The sequence below is a fragment of the Plectropomus leopardus genome, chromosome 11, assembly GCF_026936395.1.
Source record: "Plectropomus leopardus strain MGB_pleo_1.0 chromosome 11, ASM2693639v1, whole genome shotgun sequence".
In the NCBI taxonomy this organism is placed as follows: domain Eukaryota; kingdom Metazoa; phylum Chordata; class Actinopteri; order Perciformes; family Serranidae; genus Plectropomus; species Plectropomus leopardus.
This window is the reverse complement of record NC_142186.1, coordinates 616,680-629,084: the sequence shown is the minus strand read 5'-3', so window position 1 is coordinate 629,084 and position 12,405 is coordinate 616,680. Positions and strand designations below refer to the sequence as shown.

General features: G+C 40.2%; 1 long non-coding RNA gene across 1 annotated transcript in view; it reads right to left on the bottom strand.

The window, feature by feature from the left end:
* The window catches only part of LOC148188176 (uncharacterized), a 36,169-nt gene extending 25,796 nt beyond the window's left edge, over window positions 1–10,373 (bottom strand). The window contains exons 1-2 of the long non-coding RNA XR_015778074.1: window positions 10,271–10,373; window positions 9,432–9,482 (exon numbers count right to left, since the gene is read on the bottom strand). This is a non-coding gene — a long non-coding RNA (uncharacterized LOC148188176). The remainder of the gene's footprint in view (window positions 1–9,431; window positions 9,483–10,270) is intronic.
* Window positions 10,374–12,405: the final 2,032 nt, after the last annotated feature.

The window sequence follows — 12,405 nt, the reverse complement described above, 5'->3', positions numbered from 1 at the left end:
TTTTGTAACTTTGGTGTGCATTGTCCAACCTGCCTGAAACTTCATAGGTTTGATAGAGGTCCCACCCTTAACGCATTTGTATGACAATAATCACTAGTTGTATTTGCGCTACCTACTGGCAACAGGAAGTAAGCCTTGCCAGACAATTCTGTTTTAATTTACATGAAAATTTCATGGTCTGGTCTACAAATGAGGTACACCAACATGACCTGGAATTTATGTGGCCCCCAGTGCAATCTAATGGTAGTTTGAAGTACTACATCATGTGAAATATCTCAATCCAGGGTTCAAACGCTCTGCATGCATTATCTGACTTTCACAAAAATGAATGACCGCTTCAGCTAGAGTTCACCAGTACCCTGACATATGTGGGGGTGTAAGGGGCCATTCATCGCTGCTTGCAGCTTTAATTGTATATTATTTATAAACTACTGATAAAGACAACAACAAGCCATGCATTTAATATCTTTGTAAAATATAAAATTTCACCACAACATAAGTCACACATATACACACACTCACACATACAGCTGATATTTGTCAGGCATGCACACTTTACTGACTCTTTCACCCTCCCAACAAAGGTGAAAAATGCACTTAGCTGACTGGTCTACATCAGGGAAAAGCCCCCAAATCGAGGAAGGAAGGCAATCAGAGCGGGCAAGATAATGGAAGTGATGTAATGGGCAGTGATGTTGGCTTGCTCATGGTTACCATGTTGAAATTCTAGACAAACAACAAGCAACACTTTTTGGCTGTCAGAACACAGTCTCTACAAAGTCCCATTTTTTGCACAAGTAAAATTATTTTGATTTGCCCAAATGCTGAAAGTGCTTCCTTACTAGATGTCTGTCCAACAATTTCATTTTTAAGCTCTCATTATTGTGCACCCTCTCACATAAAATCAACTGAGGCCTCTTCTCTTATTTTGCTGCAGTGGATACAGTACCTGAAAGCCATACTTGAGTAGAAGTACAGATATATTACTAGAAAATTACTTTGAAGTTAAATTCTGCTATTAGAATATTAGATGAGTAAAAGTGTACCTGATATTTACTGTCATTACATAATAAAAGTAATTATTTGATATTAAAGGCACTATTGAAAGTGAAAGTACAAGTAAATGCAGGTGATAAAAAATGCAAGCTGTCAAAATTTTAAGAATTATGAAGTTTAAACGCCACTGTGAAAATGGAGCGTACATTACATTTGAAAAAAAGAAAAACAAGGTCTTTTTTTTAAGACTTAAAGGATTTATAGAACAAAATCCAGTTTTCCTTCACTCCCATTCCTTCAGTCTTCAGTTTGTCTGCTCCTCTCTTCCTCCCTTCATTCTCTATTTTGTAGTTAGTAAATAAGATGTTCAGGAAAAATGTAGTGGAGTAAAAGCATACATTTCATTTTAGGAAATGTGGTGGAATGACAGTAAAAGTTGACAGAGATACTCCCAATGCAGTATCATTACTTCATTACATTACACAACTGGAATTTTGCATGGCTTTGGTGAAGCCAATGAGCATGACGCCAAAAGCCACCTTCAGTGTCCAACCAGAATGCGGCTGAACTGCATCAGATGAGACAGACAGACAGAACTGGTGGCATTGTTATCATATGCTGGTGGAAAGCCGGAGGGCACTGGGCAAGTCCACATGCAACGCACATGGGCGATGTCACTTAAGAACGCAGCCAGACGGAAATGGTTGTCTGTGTATGAATTGCTGAAGGACAGCGTCACGTAATTACACTGCCGATAATTACGTAATATAAGGAGTGTGAGTGCGCTTATAGGGTAAGCGGGTGGAGAGGTTGATGGGTCCCACAAACAACTTTCCTTTGTGCAGAAGTCTGGAGCTTGCTTCCTGTGTGGATGTGTGTGTGTGTGTGTTTTTGTTTTCTTCTAGACTTGACCATGTGCCTCTTTTGCCTACACCTAACCATCCATGTCTAACCAGCCTTTTTCTGCCTAATCCTAACTTCACCTAACCTAACCTTCTTCACCCCCACCATGTGCATTTGTTGACATCACCATAATGGGCCACATCATCCCACCATGACATCATCCCAACATGACGTCAGTGTGGTGCTCTTGGGGGTTTCTGTTTAGTGCTTGGGTCTATTTGGGTGCATGTTTTTTTTGTCTGTGTCTCTCTCTGTGTTGCAGGGGCTGGGCGTGGCTTCCGGGTGCTGGAGCGCGGGACACACTTCCTCACATGCGTCTCATCTGCAATCATCCTCTGACTGTTTATATACGCTGGCTTCACCTCTCATTGGTGCCAGATTATTGCCTACTTAACACGTGGTAGATCGGCCGTCTCATTCTGAGATTTTTCCTTGCATTCTTGTGACTCTCTCGTGGTTTGGGATTTTTTGCTTTTGGTGTATTTTTTGTGTTTTCTCCAGTGCCTCCCGTCTCCAAGCTCGAGCGCCTCACCGCTCAGCCACTCGTTGTTGTGCACAGTCCTTTGCCTCATCCACCACCTCTGGATCACCATCACCTTCCACCTCACCGGCCTCACCAGCCCTTGTCGCCTTCACGAGCCCCTGCCTCTCCTGCCACCACTGCCCACACAATTCCAGGCTCCTCTCCCCTCCGCCATTCCCTTGCTCCACACAATCTTCATTAAACACGTTGTTAATTGTTCCCTCAACCTGTCTGTGTGTTTGCTCCCACCCATGGTCCACAATCCACAAATTGTCAGAGTCATCTCACCATATGCATTTATTGACTCACTGTAACGGCATTCCAGAGCGTAAACAGCTGACATAAGGTTACCTAAAACGTCATGAGCAGACGTAGAAAGTCGCTGACAGAGTTGGGATGAAAAAGTGTTGGTCAGCCAGAGAGCATGAATAAGTGTTCAGATCAAGGTTTGCAAGAAGAGACAGAGCACGGAAGTAAACAGTAGAACGCTCTTTTTCTATTTCGATTAGAAAAAATTAATTCACATTTTATAGTATTTTACCCAGTTGGTGACCCAATGAAAACCAGTCCAACTTTGGGAAAGACTAATTGAGTTCTAATAATCTCTAATAATCCTGCCTCTTCTCCTGCGCACTGACTTATAGCCACTTAAATCACTGTATTCAATTTGCATTTGCACTATATAAAGTATTGAACAAATTGCATAAATTCTTAAATACATCCCAATAATTTTAGGATCCCTTTGTGGGATAAGCAACAATCAAGAATCAAACAACAAGGACTGTTTATTGTCATTCCAGCCATGCAAATATATGAAAAGAAGGAAATATACCCAGGTCTCAGTGAGAATTAAATAATAAACATTACAATAAAAACACTGGGTCACAAATAAGTAATTCAATAAGTGATTAGATGAAGTGAGCAGTGCAGTGTGCACTAAAAATAAAATCTAAAAAACTAAAAAATGTTTTTGGAGCATTCCCGGGGTAATATAAAATATAATTAAAATGTAATTTAATCACTATGTGACTCAATTTTTCTTCCATCATCTTGACTTCAGGATTAATATATAGTTCATATGTTTTATATATATATATATATATATATATATATATATATATATAAACATATGTGTTCCTCAGCGCAACTGTGGCATCCTCTAAGCTTGATAACAGCCCATGCAGAATGACAGTCACAGACCAGTGGCTTCCTCTAATGAGCAGACTGTTGTTGGTCTGCCATGGGGACTGTTTCAGGGCTGGCTCACCCTACAAGATTTTATGAACTAATTAGGCACTAAAAGTTGCCCTCTTCCACAAGAAAGTCAAGATTTATACAGTACTTGAAGAAACTATAAGAAGAGAGAAAAAATATAATTTTTCATCACTCACAATTTTATTTCCATTTGAAAACCATGTGGTAGTGTTAAAGTTTGGACTGTCTAACAGCCAGGAAAGAAACTGTCGGGATCGGCTGCTGTGCAGCCCCCCTCCCCCTCCTGCATACCCTTCTGTGCCCAACATGTGTGTGTGTGTGTGTGTGTGTATATGTGTGTGTTTGTGTGTGTGTGTGAGTGTGGGCATGGTTTGTTGTCCCTGGTGCAGGCAATCTCCTGATGAGCCGGTGGTGTACTTAAGCTGTCGCTTCAGACCTACTCATCACCTGAGTATTACTCCTGCCAAGTGGTAGATGGTCCTCACAGCCTGTCAGTATTTTGTGTCTCCAAGTGTTCAGGATTTTTGCCTGTGCAGCTTACTCCCTTGTGTTTCCTGTCTTGTCTCAGAGTTACCGCAGATCCTTGCTTCCTGCTCCAGCCGTAGTGGTGTTCACTTGTCTGTGTGCCTGCCTGCCTGCTTGCTTCCCACACTCATTCGAGCACTCAAGTCCTCACAGAAGGGATCCTGACCTGATCCTGGTTGAAGTGGTTTGTTAGTTTTACGTGGAGATTGCACGGAGCCTTCCTCCTCACGTCACCATCGAAGGACGGTCCGACTTCACCCCCCTCCCCCGCTCAAACATGACTATAAATAAATTGATTCACCGTAATTCTTGTCTGTGTCTTGTGTCAGCGCTTGGGTCCCAACCCTTCACAGAAACAATCCTTCTATTGACAGGCATTAATTGCTCTTCCTGTCCTGACTGACAGTATACTGTCATCTTCACTTTTAAAAGTAGATGTGGATTGTTCCCATGCTGATCTTCAGTCTCCAGATACACAGCCTGCAGAATGATGAGCCAAACTTTCAAGTGGCATGCATGCATGTTGTTTGTCAATTAGAGCTGCACAGGGGTATCATTTTTTGTTGAAAAGTGATGGGGACATGAGGGCTCAGATGAAAATCATTTTTAAATGGTCAGTCTAATAGGATCATCATTTGGATACAGCAGCTGAAGGCAAAAAAGTCCATAACAGCTAATCATAAAGACATAGCCAAGGTTACTAACAAGAGTGCAGGGTTTGTATATTAACATTTGGGGAGGGACACATAAGAAGCAGTCAGGGATCCTCCTCCAGGGAATTTTGAGCATCAAAATACTGTATCCTGCATTCTGGTGAATTTTGGTGAATCACTGTATGATGGAAATTAATTTATTCATCTAAAAAAAACCCCACAAAAATTAGAGTAAATATGACAAGTGAAATGGAAAAAACATCATGCAATATAATGCTTTATACAACAATCAGTTCCAACCATAGACTTCATATAAAGATGGACGACACACTCCACTTTCTCCCACTATGCTCAAGTGAGGTTTAAATATCCGGGATATGGGCGTTGCCATCCTCCGAGGGTGATGTAATTAAGAGGCCACATCTGTGTAGTAGCGATATCCGCGGTGGGGGAGTTCCTGCCAAAACACCCATCTGACCAATTGTGAGCAGCTCCAATAAATACGAGCACACAAATTGGTTGTCACAGCTGTCAATCATGGAAAAGCTCCTTTTTGTATAATTTAATAACTCATTTAAACTGAACTAATCATATAACAAAACAATGTAAATGTTTAAATAAAAACATTCACTAACATGGAGGGACGGGCCTTAGGACCTGCACTGCAGTTAGACACCAGGGGGCGATCAAGATTGAATAGCCACACTTTGGGGGAGCTGTCATGTCATCAATCTTTATATATAGACTATGGTTCCAACCAATTTGATTGGTCGAGTGACATTCCATGAGAGCTGATATACAGTACAGCATCACTAGGAATTTTAACTCTGCATGCATCACTCCACTTTACAGGTGTTCTAAGCTATTAATTAGACATACAGTAATGGTTGGTAGTTTTCTGACGTTACAGTAGATTGTAGTGAAACACACTGTTCTATAGGCCTATTATTTTGAGTTGCCGTATGGAAGAGAAAAAGTTATGGGGGGAGCTTCCACTGTTTTTGGGGCTCATGCATGTGTGGGAGTTTTGGTTGAGGAAAATAAAAAGGGCAGCAGTTGCTGTTGGAGCTGTCACACTATCTTCCATCATGTTTTTTGTCTGTTAGTTATCCAGTTAGGCATACCCAGGACCCTCGGTTACATTGGTGGCAGTGGTGTTCCTTAACAAGCTGCTGTGAGGGCTTTAGTGTACTGTGGAGCCGATACAGCGCTGTTGTTTTTAGCTAAGCTGCCTCACTATAGCTAGCTGGCCAAGCCCCGCACAGTGTTTCAAGACTGCATGACTAAGTTACGAAGATGTGGTGTGGAGCTGAGGACTCGTCACGATGTTTGGCAGACACCCGCCTGTCAGGTTGACCTGTCCTCTCCCTTCACTGGCGACAGGAGCCAGAGCTTCCCTAGCTGGGTGAGGCAGCTGGAGGAGGTGGTGTCTTGTAGGAGGTGGTGGAGTAGCAGACAGGTGTGGTGGTTCCCATTTTTGAAAAAGGGGATCAGAGAGTGTGCTCCAGTTATCGGGGTATCACATTGCTTAGCCTCCCCGTGAAAGTTTACTTTACTGCTGTAAAGGAGGCTCCAACCGATTGTTGAACCCTGGATTCAGCCATGCGTGCCCTGTATGACCAAAGTGAGAGCTGTGTCTGCATCCTTGGCGTGAAGTAAAACGCATTCCCGGTTGGTGTTGGCCTCCGCCAGGGTTGCCCCTTGTCTCTGATCCTGTTTGTGATATTCATGGACAGGATTTAAAGGTGCAGCCGAGGGGAGGAAGGGGTCTGGTTTGAGGACCTCAGAATTGAATCTCTGCTTTTCGCGGATGAGTTGGTTTTGTTGCCTTCATTACACTATGACTTCCAGCATGCACTGGGGCGGTTTGCAGCCGAATGTGAAGTGGTTGGGAAAAGAGTCAGCACCTGGTTCTCTTCTGGAAAGCTGTGGATTGTCTCCTCTGGGTTAGGGGAGAATTGCTGCCCCAAGTGAAGGAGTTCAGGTGTCTCGGAGTCTTGTTCACAAGTGAGGGTTGAATGGAGTGTGGACAGACGGTTTGGTGCGGCATCTGCAATGATGCATTGATGATCCATTATAATTTCCCACAGGATAAGGAGACATCTTCAGGTATCTTGTTTTATCCAACCAACAGTTCATAACCTTTTTTTTCAGTTTACTTTACTACATACATCAGAGAAGAGAAACTTGTATTCCCACTGGCATCAGAGGAGGTTTTGGTATTTTGACATGAAAAATGACTCAAACCATCAATCAGTTAATAAAAAGTTTGATTTTTTCGAATTGATCAAGCAATCAACTAATTTACTGATTGTTTCAGACAAACTGCCTCTCTCATGCTACTGAGGCTTGCTCATAAATATTGTTTTCACGTGCCTGTTTTTTCCCAGTAACATTTGTCAAATATACAAAAAAAGTGTGGAAAGAGTAGCTTTCAGCAAATTCACTGAACATAAAAACTCAAAAACTCAAAATTCAACATATTCTGGATTTTGGATAAAATTGGATATAGTCAAAATATGATGTAATCACCCATTTGCATCAGGCTTGTGGGCTTTTCATCTGAGTTTTTGTTGTTCAACTGGTTGAAAAGAACTGAGGCCATTGACTCCATGATACGAGCTAGCTTTCGAATTGCATATTATTATATTACTTTATCAGCTAAAGTGAAGAATCAACTGCAAGCCTTGCAGAATAACTAACAGCTAGTGGAATAACCTCAGTTTAGCGTGCTGTTAGCTAGTTGGCATTGCGTAGCTCTTCACTAACAGAAAGCAGGAAGACTAGTTACCACACTGGTAGCACCTAATGGGGCATCCAGTGTCACAAAAAACAAATAAACAATCGTTGAGCAAATATGCAGTAGTGTAGCCAGTCTAGCTTTAATTAAAACGTTCCTGTTACATCATGTCATGACTTCAGACTTCTCCAGGTGGCACAACCTGAACATTCTGCAAAAGCAACTTACTCAATCTCACATTAAAAGAATTTCCCACTTTCTGATGACCTCTACTTTCACTGTACAGCCACTTTCAGATTTCTGTCAATGGAACTCTTTTCCCCTTGCTTTGAGAATCCACAGAAATGTTGGACTGGCAGGCCGGGCTGCTGTCAGCATCATCTCTGTCACTGTCCTGCCCAGCAGCCAGATGCTCCTCCTGTGATAAGAATTGAGTTTATTCTGGGGCTGAAAATACTGGACTCAATCTGGCTGTCTGCCGATCATTTAGCAGCCTCTCTGTGTATCTGCTCACAAACTGCAGCCCATACCCCTGGCTATCACTCAGTCAGTCAGTCAGTCAGTCAAGGCCAAAGATGATCAAGCTTTTTTGTAAATGTAAATGAAAAGAATATTAAAATGGTACATTTAATTGATATATTTCCGATAAAAAATAGGCTTAATGAATGAATTGACTCAGCAGTATCCCTGATGCTCTCCTCATTTCTCAGAAGTCTCAGCCACCTTCATCTTCTCATTTTCCTCCTCACATATTGAATTATGTTAAATCAATGATGCCAATTTCAGGCACTGCCTGGTCTAAATATAAAGGGCAGGCATCACAAGGAAACAAAAGCATGCTTTAATCCAGCTGCAGGCAGACTCTATTTTCCTCCCTGACTCTTTTTTCCCTCCCTCTCTATGTAGTGCAGAGCAAGCACAGCTGTCTGAAAGCAGCATGAAGGATGGACGGCTTCAACAGGAGGGGAGGGAGGTGGGTAGGGGAGGACCCCAGGGACCGCAGTGTTAACTGGATGTGGAGTGGCCCGGTTTCTTTTTAAGCTGCACTAAGAGAAGATGAGAAGCCAAGCTGCAGGCTGCCACCATGAAGTCAAAACACTGTCAGAAATAGCTAAGCCAACCACACAGATTTTTCTTGCCTATACCTTTACTTATGCAGGGAAAGTTGACACACAGTCTGCAGTCTGTAGGTGCTGAAAGGCTCCACATGTCAAAATCATGTTTTATCACATGATTGGTGTAAGAAGTATTAAGATCTTTTGTAGCAATGTTTTGCAGCAAGATTATTAGTGACAGTCTTGCATTCAAAACCTTAGTTAGGCAAAGTAAATAAATTAAGTAAAAGGGAAATAGAATAAACCCTTGTAGTGTTTTATTATATTTTTGGATGAAAATTACAAATGCCATAATACACACAGCAGTTTATGTTCTCACTGGTCGAGGTGAAGCCAATTCTAACTGCTTTTTATATTGTGCGTTATTAAATCTATAAAAATACATAATATTTTATGAACTATATTTATATATGAAATAAAAATATTGTAAAATATTTGGTATGTAAAACCCTGATCTTCAAAGTAAGTTGTAATTTATAATGGCAAATGCAGTGAAGTAAAAAGTATATTTATTCTGAAATATGGTGAAGTATTAGTATAAAGTAGCACAAAATGGAATAAGTCAAGTACAAGAACCTTGAGTATAATACTTAACAAATAAATGTAGTCAGTTACTTTTTACCAATTCAGGTGCAATTTTTTGTAGGTTTGGCCATCAATCCTATCTGTAATGAGGACATTGTATGGACCAAAGTGATGTCCACAGCACCAAACACATTCACAGTTTAACAATGACAGGTTTAAAATTACAAGATGCTTACCTTTTCTCTTGGCCTACATTCATGTCACATGACTGCCATGAGTGTCTTTCTCTGATAACAAAAAAAGGGAGACAACCATTTAATTGTCAGTGAAAAATGAAATATTTAGGGATTCAAGCCAGAAAAGCTTGGATCACTAAATTGATTTTGGGTGAATGTATTGATTTTGTTCTTTAGAATTGTTATCGCAAATTGCTATAAGATGGTATATTGTAGAATCATTACATTTTCAACAGTGATTGGACGTTGCGTGCAAATGCTGACCAAAAGATATGAGCCCAATGGGCCTGAAGGTGGCACAAAAATGACATTTTGTAAAGGCCACACCCTTAACACCATAAATCACATAGACTTCTAATTAGAAACAACACGCACGTTTAGCTCAATGTGCGCTACAAAAAGCCTCAAGTCTGCTGACATGATTTTCCACCATTAAGAATTTTTGGGGTTTATTGGCATCTAGTGATGAGGGTGCAGGAGTGAAACTTCTCCCATGCATGTGCTAAGCCTATAGGACTACTCTAAGAGCTGACACAGAGTCACTGTTTGGTTTGTTCATTATACAAATATTTCTGACTATGCTATCTGATTGGTCCACAAGACTCATAAAGCTCAAGAATGAGCTCAAATATGCATGCAGCACTCCTTCCTCATCACTAAAAGAATTATTTCTATATATTTAAATATTTTCATGTTAGAAACAAATTGTTTTTTGACACGATTGGTTTAAATGTGCCATGTGTCCTGTGGAGGCTTCACTTGTGAATCTGAGTTGAACTGAAGACAAAACAAATCTCAGTCTGATCACATCAGTGCAATCAAATCTAAATGAAGCTGACCTTTATCTCCACACTTTTGCAGTAAACAGGCAGTGAACACTTCGATTTGCAGTATTTCTCATTCTCTCAGCTGAACTCAGGGCTGCTGCAGGCCAGCCTGCAGGAAGAAAGCAAAATGTCAAAATCATTCATTTCTTTTCCTTAAGGAACAATAATAAAGGACCAGTGGTGTGTGTTTCACAGGCTGAACTATGACTCCCCCACCCCATTTCCCCCTACACACACACTTATGCATACATTGTAGCTTTTTCAAATTCAGTGACTATACAATGGCACTCATGTGGTTGTGTTTTTTGTGTGTTTTTTGAGTGTGTTGCGGTTGCTTCTACATTTGCTCATGTCTTGTGTATGTGTGTGTGTGTGTGTGTGTTCCTTCAGCCTATCTGTGTGCTGCCTCTCCATTGCCTGTGTGTGGCTGTGATGAGGTCCACTCTGTGCTGATAAAAAGCTTATTAATCATGAAGCAATACGGTCTGCAGCTTGGCGTCTCTATCCAGCTATGATCATCAACACTGATTGGCTCAGGAAAAAGCAAACACTGCCTCTGGACCAATGGAGGCAAGGGTTGTTGCGGGGATATAGCAGAGGAGGGGAAGCCATCGTCTGAATGGAGTCTGAATGTTTAGATGAGATAAGACAGCAGCAGGAGATAATCCACGCAGGAGGGACTCAGTGGAGATTTTGGTCTTATTCAGCATATAATACCAGGACGTAACTGAAGATGGTATACCACATGACACTTGGGAGAAAAGACTCAAGCACATGACAAACAGCGTTACAGCATGATGTGGCTGTGAATGTAAATTCAAAATGCGATACAATAAAATCCTTATTTCAAAATATGAGGATTAATCTGACTTAGGTTGCAAGGGCTTGATAGGGGACATTAGCCATATATCATGGGTCTGCCCAGGATATATGTCCAGAAAATATAGATTTTGTTTTGGATTCCATATAAAACTACAGATCACAATTATTCTGCTATATAACAATATATCCAACGTGTTTTAACTGACATAGTCAAATCACAAGATCTGCTACAATTACAAAATGTAAAACCAGATTACTATTTTCAACAATCTGAGGACAACTTTTAAATATGGCAAAGGTACAATAATTGCTATTTAGAGTTATCAATTAATCTACTGTCTCTGTCTCTCTACATACTGTATATTTGCTTAAGGTAACAATACTTATAATAAATTTGGTTGACAAACTGCAATGAATTACTTCAGTATTTCTGTTTAGCCCTTTATAGTCCTCACCAAGGAAAAGTAATGGGGAACAAATTATTTTTATTTTCATTTCCTTGGGGCTATAATAAGAAAAAACAATGTTTTTTTTGTGGTTGTTTTTTTTAAAAAATACCACACAGTTGTTGTTTTAGGGTTTTTTTCAATATCTACCAAACGCTGAGATAGCTATTCATGGTACCAGTTAAACATAAAGAAAAAAACAAACAAAAAGTCTGTTCTGTTATAATGCTGTAACATGTTAGTATACCAAAATCTATCAAATTGTGACCATGTAAGTAGTGGTACTTCCTGTACTAATATTATTTCCATGTAAGTATTATAGATATTTACCATAACAGTGCTTTGAAAACATCTCATATATACACAGACATAATTTCTTTCATGAAATACGGACTTACATTAAATATATGATATCAAGAAATCGTGAATTATCGTCCTTTTGTTAAAAAAATATGTAAATTTATTATTGTACTATCACTACTTTTATGAAAGGACAGTTCAAATGTTTGAGTCCTTCATATGTACATGACATAACATAACATTACATTACATGACCCTTTTGTATGAAGTTACCAAAATCTGTTCAGTATGACACGAAACTATAACATGTCACATAAACATGCCTTCTTTTAATAATCCCCCCACCAGCCCTCATGTCTGGTGCGATTTTTCTTGTTACCAACTTTCTGTAGGAGGCGAACTGAACATGCAGACATCTATTGGATTTTTTTTAGCATAACAAACCCAAACCTAGTTGCAGAGATGGCTCAATCAGATTGAATTAAATTCAACACATTTTTCATATAGTGACTCAAAATGTGCTCTAACAGTTGAGCAGGATGTTAGAGAATAAAATTTTACAGGGTTACAGGTTTACAG